Genomic DNA, 11,350 nt, shown 5'->3' with positions numbered 1-11,350 from the left:
CCCATTTTCCATTTATTTTGCTTAAAATCATAGGTTCTTCTGTTTTCATTATTGTTTTGGTGTGTTTCACTTTATAGCTTGATAATAGCTTATGTAAGTTTTAGCATAACGCAAAATCCAATTTCTTTTACAAGTTTGGGTTTGATATTCTAGGCTATTCCATTAATAGAGGTTAGATAACTGTTAATTAGTATTTAGTTTAATATGGTATCTTTATCTTATGTTCATGTTATGTACTTGGTTGTTTATGTATGGAGAAAAGTGAATTGATTTTGGGATCATTGATTTCTTTATTTAAACTTTTAATCTATCAATGCTTGGGTTTACATAATTTATAAGTTGTGTTTGGTAGTACGAAATGGTTATATTGGTATATTGGTTGTTTGGTTTCATTAGATTTTGACATTGTTCGTTCTTTTCGTTTTGGATACCTTATTTAGCTTTTGATGTTCAATCTTCAACAGAAGTGGACCTTGAGAGTTGATTTTATATGAGTTTGTTTTGAATCTCTACGGTGTAAGAGTTTCCCCAATATATGGTAAATGGGTTTTTTGGATGATCAATTATTACAAAATAAATTATGTAAATATCTATATATGGTAAATCGCTTTTCCATATTTGAAGACTCGTTACCTCATCTACTCCTCCATTAAAACTCATTGCTTAAATATTAAATGTCCAAATTTCTCATCAGAGGAAACCCACAAATTAGAAAAGATGAAATCAACAATAAATTTAAAGAAATAAAAGATGAACCTCGTAAACATGGTAGATTAGCTAAATACTTGAAAAACGTTCTACATAATTTTTTAATTTGTAATTCGTTTTTTTTTTTTGTCATACAAAATGATTGAGTGCCATGCTTAGAAAGATTGATGTTTCAACTTTTAATGGTGATTGGTGGAATGTGTTTGAAAGTTTGGAGGGAAATTAAAAAATATTATAAGGGAAAATTTGATAGTTAAAAATGTGTTAAAACCCCACCACTATATCTAAGTAGAATAATAGTGTTGGATAGATGAAAAGAGATGCAAATTCTTTAAGGCTGGTTGGATGAAAGAAGATGCATATTTTTTTCTTCTTCTCTTTTATGTTTGTGACTGCACTTATGTTACAAAAAAACTATCTAAAACTTACCCTTATATACTACTGGGGTCATGGGCCTAACCCATTTTTAGGCTCCTGATAGGTCAAAAAAGTCCAACACTTCCCATATACCATTATAGCAACATATTCACACTTCTCACATTTTCACATTTCATGACAAAGTATGAACAATTCCATAACACTCATTTTCTTCCAAAGTAGCTAACAATTGCTTTTTTTTTCATTTAACATACTCTTTTGGTTATCAATATGAGAAGTTAAATTTATTTTCATGTACATTTTGGCTAAATAAGCTCACACAATAAGAAAAGAAGGAGATTGAGACTGAAGTTTGGGATTGATTCTATTTCACTCCCTATGTTCTAACTAACAAAATCCTAAAATGTTATTTTTGTTGCAAACTATGGGCATGAATTTTAGCGCCCATATTTTTACCAAATTTTAGCCGGTCAATTTTTGAGCCCCAATATTGGGAGTAATCTTAAAACATTGGGACTACTATTTCAGTTTTTAGGTTGAAAATAATAATTATAATAAATAATTAAATACAAAGTTTTATTTGTTTTAGGTCTTCTTCTCTTCTATCTCTTTCTCTCATCTATCGTCCTTCTTCTCTTCTACCATTCTCATCTAAAATCATGTAATCTCTGGCCATTCCCCTTTATTTTCATTACTCTTCCTACTTCTCATCCCTTTCTATTTGTTTTGTTTTGTAAACTCGATTTCGCTAGCTGTTAGAGGAACCCAATCTAAAGGTAAATTGAATCTCACTACCTATTTGTCGTCTTGTCGTTCAACTCGAAGATAAGGATCAAGTTTGATTTACTAGAATCCCTAATTTTTTCCTGCTATCAGTATGCATTTACAGTAGCGAAGCCAGGAGTCAACGGTCGAGGGGGGGGGGGGGGGGTTGTACTATATGAATAATTTTTTTTTGCAATATCAACTAAAGACTTTAGTTCTTATTAAAAGTTGCTCCAATTTTTTTTTTCCTACTATATTTTTACTAGTAATTGCTTGAGTTAAAATCTAAAAAATTCATATTAATATGACTATTAAATAGTCAAACAATATTTTTAAAATAGGAGTACAATTGATGTAGATTGAAAACTTTAAAAATAAATTTATACGTTAGAGTTGAATTTTTTTTTGAATGAAGGTTGGGACGCGTAGACAGTCCGAGCATCCCAACTAGGTTGGCACCCCCGGAACAGCCTACAACCCGATTATATTAGAATCAAAAAGAAAAGAAGAAAGAATACAAATGGGGGAAGCAAAGAAAAATAGAAAAAAGAAGAAAAGGAGTGTAAAAACTATCTAAAACGAACATGATCTACATTGAGTAAATCATCCGAGACGTAGCCCTGACAAGCTGGCGGAACTGCTGTCCACCACGACTTGGCCCCTGAAGATTGTCCAATGCTTGCAAGACAGTCCGCAACCAGGTTGCCTTCTCTGAAAATATGGGAAGCCTTCCAGTTCATTCCGGAGAGTTTCTGAAGACAGTCGAGCCACTATTTTCTAATTCTCCAAGGAACATCCCTGGATTGTCTGTTAATAAGAGTAACCACATAGCTAGAGTCTGATTCTATCCACACCGATTTCCAGTTCCTATCCCAAGCCTCCCCTATCGCCATAATAACCGTCTGTATTTCAGCAATAAGCACAGAGGAGTTTTGCAAAGGAGCCGCGAAGCAACCCAGGACGAAGCCCCTGTGATTTCTGAAGATGCCCCCTATACCAGCCCTTCCGTTGGCATCCGATGCACCATCCGAGTTGAGCTTGAGCCAATTTATTGGCGGCGGAATCCAACGAATGATCCTGATATCAGGCTCAGGTGGCGGACGACTTCGTGCAGCAGCAATCCCTGCAAACTCATGAATAAACCGCAGCAAGTTATAATGAATCATTTGGATTGAAGGGAGTTCGTGATCAAAAATGGCACGATTCCTGATATGCCATATATACCATACACAGGTAACCACAGAGAAAGTCCAACGCTTCCTGCACCTCCTATTAGAACGCACGTTTTTTACCTGATTGGTGAAGTTCGCCAAAGTGAATGTCGGGCATCTCACCGAGTTAGCACAGCATATCATCCTCCAAAGACCTGCTGCAATTTTACAAGTGAAAAACAGATGATCTAAAGACTCGCCATGATCTTTACATAGTTCGCACCTCTACGCTAGTTGGAGACCTCTGGTTTGCAATTTTTCCTGAACCGGTAAACCTTCATGAAGCAGCAGCCAACATGTTAGAGCTCTTCGAGGAGGGATATACGGATTCCATAACATTTTCCTCCAAATAACCTCTTCCCTCCTCTGCATGAAATAGTAGGCTTCCTTTGCTGTTAGCCGACCAGAATCTGCAGGTTGCCATATGCAGCAATCTTCATCGCCAACGATGTCAACTTGCCTGATATTATCCTGAATATTAGGAGGGAGAAAATCCAGATTTCCCCAACTTCCGTTATCCAGAGTTGAATTTGTATTTTTTTAAAAACATTATTGATCATTGTTCAAAGACAAATACAAAAATAAGACTAAAATTAATAAAAAAAGTAGAATTAAAAATAGAAAATCCTTAAAAAAAATCGTGTTTTATAATTAAGATTAACTAATATATATAAACAATTGTAACATCTTTCAAAAAAAAAAATTATAGCAAAAAAAAGTATATATAAACAAATTCAAAACAAAAAGAAGTAGAAATAATATTAAAAAAAATAACAATACACAATAGTTTCCAAAGTATCTGTGCCCCCTTTTAAAAAAAAGCATTTATACCAAAACCATTAAACAATATTAAAAAATAATATAATACAAAAATTAGTTTCACTGTTTATCTCCTCCTTCTTCTCATCTTTTCATGTTCTTCTGCGGCAATTCTTCGTTTCTTCACCTCTAGCTTAATCTACTTCTTAACAGCCCCATAATTTTCTACGCATCTTCATGTCTGTCGTGGCTGGAATGGAGGGGCTCCATAGAAGACCAGGGGCAGAATCGCACCGGCAAACCTCTACTTGGGGTTTGCTAGCAGTCGGAGGGTCGGCCGACCCTACCCGCCCCCTTTGGCTCCGCCCCTGTGCGTTCGAGTGGGAGATGTTGGAATTAATTGGATATGGATCCAATTAGGCCCGCCCGAAATGGAACGGGCCCAAACCCAATAAGAATTAGGGTTAGGTTATCTATTTATTCAGTATAAATAGAAACCCTAACCAACACTAATTCTAAGAGAATAAGGAATTAGGTTTTAGAGATACAGTATCTCAAAAATACAGAAAATAGAATTTTTCTCTCCTGCTTCCTCCTTTTGGCCGTTGCGCCCTCTCTCTTTGGGATTCGTCGTCGCTTTAGTTCGTGAACCAATTGTCTTCCTCTCCCAATTCTATTGGCGTGGTTGAAGGCTTGACCGGTGATAGATCGGGTGATTGATCCGAATCCTTCCGTTGCAAATCAAGAACGGGATCTGCGCTACAAGAGGTAACCCGTAAACCTGTTTACTTATTCCGATAAATATATATGTTGTGAATATATGCTTATCCCGACACCACTATTTAATTACCTTAATTAATTTTATTGTTACAAATTATCTTAACAACTAATCACAAAAAAACCATTGTGGTTTCATGAATTCGCAGATCGGTACCTGCTATTTTTTCGCCTAAAAAATAACTATCTCGTTTGCTTCGTTAGCAAAATCAAGGTAAAATGCCTAACACCATCAAAAAAAATTGACGTGGTGGGGAAATTTTGTAAAAAAAAACTGAAAAATTCAAACTTCATTTAAAAAAACATATCCTTCTCTTCTTCTTCTTTCTCTCTCTTTATTATAATGATTGACTTCTCTCTCTTTTTCTTTCTCTCTCTTCATTTCTTAGGTAGGGATTGTTGTAATTTGAATAATTTATTTTATGCTAATAATAATAGAGATAAAGATCAAATCAATCAAAAAATGAAAGCTCTATGGAAGCTGGTTCCAAATAAATTACATTTGAAAAGCAAATTAAAGATAAGCTAACAAAGTTAACCCAATTTCCATCTTTATTTTGCTTAAAATCATATGTTCTTCTGTTTTCATTATTGTTTCGGTGTGTTTCACTTTATAGCTTGATAATAGATTATGTAAGTTTTAGCATAACGCAAAACCCAGTTTCTTTTACAGGTTTGAGTTTGATATTCTAGGCTATTCCCTTAATAGAGGTTAGATAACTGTTAATTAGTATTTAGTTTAATATGGTATCTTTATCTTATGTTCATGCTATGTACATGGTTGTTTATATATGGAGAAAAGTGAATTGATTTTGGGATCATTGATTTCTTTATTTAAACTTTTAATTTATCAATGCTTGGGTTTACATAATTTATAAGTTGCGTTTAGTAGTGTGAAATGGTTTGGTATATTGGTTGTTTGGTTTCATTAGATCTTTGACATTATTCGCTCTTTTCATTTTGGATACCTTATTTAGCTTTTGATGTTCAATCTTCAACGGAAGTGGACCTTGAGAGTTGATTTTATATAGGTTTGTTTCGAATCTCTACGGTGTAAGAGTTTCCCCTATATATGGTAAATGGGTTTTTTGGATGATCAATTATTACAAAATAAATTATGTAAATCTCTATATATGGTAAATCACTTTTCCATATTTGAAGACTCATTACCTCATCTACTCCTCCATTAAAACCCATTGCTTAAATATTAAATGTCCAAATTTCTCATCAGAAGAAAACCACAAATTAGAAAAGATGAAATCAACAGTAAATTTAAAGAAATAAAAGATGAACCTCGTAAACATGGTAGATTAGCTAAATACTTGCAAACATTCTACCTAGTTTTTTAATTTGTAATTCTTTTTTTTTTGTCATACAAAATGCTTGAGTGTCATGCTTAGAAAGATTGATGTTTCAACTTTTAATGGTGATTGGTGGACTGTGTTTGAAAGTTTGGAGGGAAATTAACAAATATTATGAGGGAAAATTTGATAGTTAAAAATGTGTTAAAACCCCACTGATATGGGTATTTTACCCCTATCTTTTAGCGTGATTTATGGGTTGATTTTGGATAAAATAAATAAGTTTAATTACAAAAATAAAGTGTTTTGATAAAATAAAGAAATAAAAATAAATCTCGTACTTTCAGTTAATTTTCCGTGCTTTTGATTAGTTTAGGAAATAAAAACGTCAAGCTAACTCGGCTCGCAAGATTTGTATTTCAGGTACGAGCAAGGAGCAAAAATCTACTCAAATACGCGGGGCGTATCATCCTTTACGCGGGGCGTGAAACATGTTGTCAGCAATAATTGCCTTATCCGCAGGCGCCATGTGGAATTGACTCAGCATACGCGGGGCGTATGACACATGTCGGAAATAATTGGCCTAATCCTGAAAGTCAGACTGCACTGTCTCCCTGAGTCAACTCTTCGTACGCGGAGCGTATAACCATACACGCGAGGCGTACCAGGTAATTCCTCAATGATAAAAACTCAGAGACTCTTTTACGCGGGGCGTACTTCAGCTACGCACGGCGTAAAAGCTCCAATTCAAGCAATAAAACTTTAGAGACTCAAACACGCGGGGCGTACTTTAGCTAAGCAGGACGTGCTTGAGACAACAAGACATGGAATTGGTCCACATGCAGGAGATTTCTGACGGAATGGGCACTTACGCGGGGCGTAGACCAACTCACGCGGGACGTATCATGGGATTTCTGCACCAAATAATGTTGCTCCATACTTGTACTTTGTGAAGTTACAACATTGCCCTTGCTTGATGTCTATAAATAGGAAGCTCTTGAACTTCATTTTACACCAAGAAACAATTACACACTAGAGAGCAAACTATACTTGTTTTGATTATTGTTGTAGTATAGATTCAGTTTTTGTAGCTAAACTCTCCACCTCGAGAGCTTGTTCGGTTGTTCCGGCATTTCATCGAAGCTCCGCTCCACCATTCGTCACCAAGCTCGAGAGTTCCACCTCCACGACCTAGGAGACGGCTTTGAGTCCGGTTAGCTAGTTTCAAGGGCGGATTCTCCCCTTTTACGTGCTAATTAGCTTGTACTCTTCCTATGTACTAGGCTTGGTTGTATTCCATTTATATACATTTCATATTTATAATTTCATGATTTATAATCTCTATTTCCCTTTACGTGTTAGTGTTTGCTACTTGTTTTGATATTGATAATTGATTATTGTGTAGGAGAACACGATTTCCGACGCCATTCGGGCTATCCTTAGGGAGTTATATAGGTGTTGCCCTACCGGAAGTGACAAACCGGAAACCGTAGGAATTGACAAGCCACGGAACTTACGGGCCCTAGTTTCTAATTCCCCCGCATTAGACACGCCTTGACTAGGAATCACGTAGTCTAAGTGCTTCACGGGTCGGTCCTACTACACTTAGTCATCTTTGCAAGAGTAAACTATTATCCGTATACATTTAGAGTCGTTATTTATCGTGGTTATAACTTATCGATATTCATCCCACTTCATAGGGTTTTAGCTACACAATCTGAGTCACCAATAGTTAGGGATAGTGTGTAGTTGTGTCTTACTTTACCCCAAAGTAATCGCCGCTTAAATAACATACGAAACCGAGTCGTCTAATACTTGTAATTATAAATCCCGTGGATTCGATACCCGGTCTTAACTGGATTATTACTTGATACGACGGGGTACACTTGCCCCTAAGTAGTCGTAGCGTCTAGTAGAGTTAAGAGCAATTTATAAAGATGACATCCATAGATATAGAGTCCGCACTCATAATATATATATTTCGTCGTAGAAACTCTACCACTAGGCGTCGCGCTATCAAGTTTTTGGCGCCGTTGCCGGGGATTTATAATCTCCTACAATATTAGACAAAAACGTTTCATTGTTAGTTTAAGCATTCTTTTTGTATAAATTGTTTATATATACTTTGACTAACATTATTCTTTCTTGTTGATAACCTTTTATACTTCTTTTTACTTTATGCACACCCGATCGAAAAATGATTCTCTTATTCCTATTGATCTCGAAATTGAACGTACTCTTTGTAGGATTCGAAAAGAGAGAATGGAAAATCTCAACAATGAAGCTAACCAGCCCGAGATCAACCAAAGGGTGCCGGAACAACCCATAAATAACGACCGTAATGGTGAAGGCAACGACACGCGTTCGATGTTGGAGATTCTTGCTCCACATCGCCCTCAAATCCGCCACGGAATCATTACCCCCACCATTTCGGCCGACACATTTGAAATAAAGACCGGCATGATCCAACTGATACAACAATGTGGTCAATTCGGAGGGGAACTCCATGAGAACCCCAATGAACATTTGGATAAATTTCTTATGTGTGCCGATACCTCTCGGCAAAATGGTGTTCCCGTTGAGGCTGTGAGACTAAAATTGTTTCCTTTTTCATTGACATGACAGGCGTTGGAATGGCTACACTCATTGGAGGCGGGATCCATCACGTCATAGGAGGAGCTCGAAAAGGAGTTCCTTTCCTACTATTTTCCGCCATCCAAAACAGTCAAGTTACGGACCGATATCACGTCCTTCAGGCAGTTGGAATGCGAAGCCCTTCATGCAGCTTGGGCTAGGTTCCGGAAGTTGCTCCGAAACTGCCCCCACCATGACATCCCGAAGCACGACTTGGTAAGCACTTTTTACCACGGGTTAACCCCCACTAACCGTACGACTGTTGATTCCGCTGCAGGTGGGGATCTATTTCGGAAGTCAGATAGTGAGGCCTACGAGCTCATTCATAAGCTCGCGAGGAAAAGCGTGCAATGGCAAGAGGATCGGCTTACCGGGCCGTCGCGACACCAAATGTTTGCTGTGGAGAAAGAGGCCCCGAAGAGCTCCATAGCAGAAATGCATAAGAAACTTGACTCATTAATTGCCCAGCTAAGCCTCAACAAAAGTGCACAGGTCCTGATGTGCAATCACTGTGGTGGAGACCACAACGGACTCAACTGCCAAGCCGGTAGCCCTTTCGCCGATGACATCGAGAGCGTAAGTTACGTAGGAGGAAATCCAAGGTATAATCCTAATTCGAACTCCTATCACCACCACAGTAATAATAACAACGGTTGGCGGCCTCGGTACCAACACCTGAACTTGTCATATAGTAATAATAATAATGTGTTGAGGCCCCCATCCGGCTTTGAGCAAGAATTTCGGGAAAACAGGCTCGGGCAATCACAAGCCACGCCCGGTAATCGAAATGCTCCACCTTCCAACAATGTACACGACCAATCGGTCACGTCTTTGTTGAAGGACATATTAACCCGTCTTTCCGATAGCGAAGTGTTTTGCAGGGATCTTAGCCGCCAGGTGGCCCACCTAAACCGTCAACAATAAGAAAGGCCACTAGGAACCCTCCCGGCGAACACTGAACAAAACCCGCGGGGTAAGAATCGGGAATCCGGACAGGTGATAACGCTCCTCAACAATAGGAGTTCGGACCCGTCAAGTTCCAACCCGGACATCTTGCCCTAAGCCGCGGCATGAGAAAGTCGAGCTACTTCGACTATAAACTTAGCATTGGTTTGAATTACTCGAACCTTTTTGTTTATATGTATTATAAATTTTTGTTCTTTTCTCTTCTCTTTAATTTTTCCTTTTTGAGTTATTGTTTCACATTTTATTTTCGCTTGTGTTTTAATTTTTACTTTCATTTTTATTTTTAGCTTAGTTTCTATTATTTTTTATAAAACCAAAAGAAAAACAAATCCCACAATAATCCAAAATTTTTTTTAGGTATGCGGGACGTATAACCCCATACGCCCCGCGTATCTTAAAAATAATCCTAATAAATGCCACGTAGAGGACACGCAGGGCGTACCCTAGGGTACGCCGCGCGTATCCTCGGGGAGTTGTGAATCACAACTCCCCATGGCAGCTTTTTCTTCATAACCTCCCACCATATCTCTTCCCCAAAAATCTTTCCCACTTCTCCACTCCACCTCTTCTTCCATCCAATCAACTTCCATCCTTTCAAATTCAAATCCTCAACCTCCCTCCACAATAAATTTGCATTAACTACCCTCTTAATTTCAAAATTAAAACACCCAAAAATATTAATTAAACATAAAAACCATAGAAACATTAACACCTCATTAATAACATCATAAATCAAAACTCCAAAAAAATTCAAAATACCTCGAAAAAACCGAAAAAGATTTTCCACATTCCGTTTTACGCGCGGCGTACTCCCTTGTACGCCCCACGTCCCTGCCTTTTTCTACCATCAAAAAGGGCAGGAGGTGCACTACGCGTGGCGTACCCCCCTGTACGCCCCGCGTATAGCGCCCCTATTGTGTAATTAGCGCTCAAGAGGTGGGATACGCGTGGCGTGGCCGCTTCACGCCGCGCATACCCCTCCTGGGGATCCGAGTTTCACTTGGATCCCCACTTCCCTCCTATATATATCATTCCTTTTTCCCTTCTTTTTCCTCACTCATTACCCCAACTCTTCCCCAACACTTCTCTCCCACTCTTTCTACTCCTTCTCCATTCCTCACTATTGCCATGGCACGAAAAAGAGCCGTCGACATACGCCCCCCACGGTCCACTCGGGCCCGATCCTCCCGTTCCGCATAAAACCAACCACCACCTCCACCTCCCGAACAGGAGGAAACTCCACCACTCACCCGCCAATACCGGACTCCTTTTCATCTCCTAATCGAGGAGGAGGCCCAAAGGTACGAAGATCTTTGTGCCGCCACTATCATGGAGCTTCCCTATATCCAATGCAGCGTGCTTGATCAATATGATTTGGGCATTCCCTTCGAAGCTCGCCTCCGTGCCCTCAGTTGGTACGACATCTACTCTACGCATCGGCGGGTGTACCCGTCACTAGTGGTGGAGTTCTACACCACCCTCACCTCCAACAACGTCCCCGGAGCCGCCCTCTTCAACTTCCGCCTCCACAACCGCCCCTTCTCCATTGACACTCAATGGCTCCAACACCATTTCACTTCCCAAGCGGAGGGGGGCACATCCAGTTGGCCCGACGGCGTTGCCGCTCATGAGTTTTGGGCCTCCATTACCGGGTCCGATGACTATCACGTCTCCAACCTCCGCCTATCTCTCATCCGCGACCCTATCCTCCAACTTCTCCACCGCTTCATCTCATTTTACTTCTCGGGGAAGTCCGAGGCCTCTAAGGTCAACAAACATGAACTGTTGGCCCTCTACTGTTGTGCCAATGGGCTCACCTATGACCTCGCCTATCACGTGGCTGCTCACCTC

Source organism: Euphorbia lathyris, chromosome 8 (genome assembly GCF_963576675.1).
Source record: "Euphorbia lathyris chromosome 8, ddEupLath1.1, whole genome shotgun sequence".
Taxonomy (NCBI): domain Eukaryota; kingdom Viridiplantae; phylum Streptophyta; class Magnoliopsida; order Malpighiales; family Euphorbiaceae; genus Euphorbia; species Euphorbia lathyris.
This window is presented reverse-complemented; position numbering follows the sequence as displayed.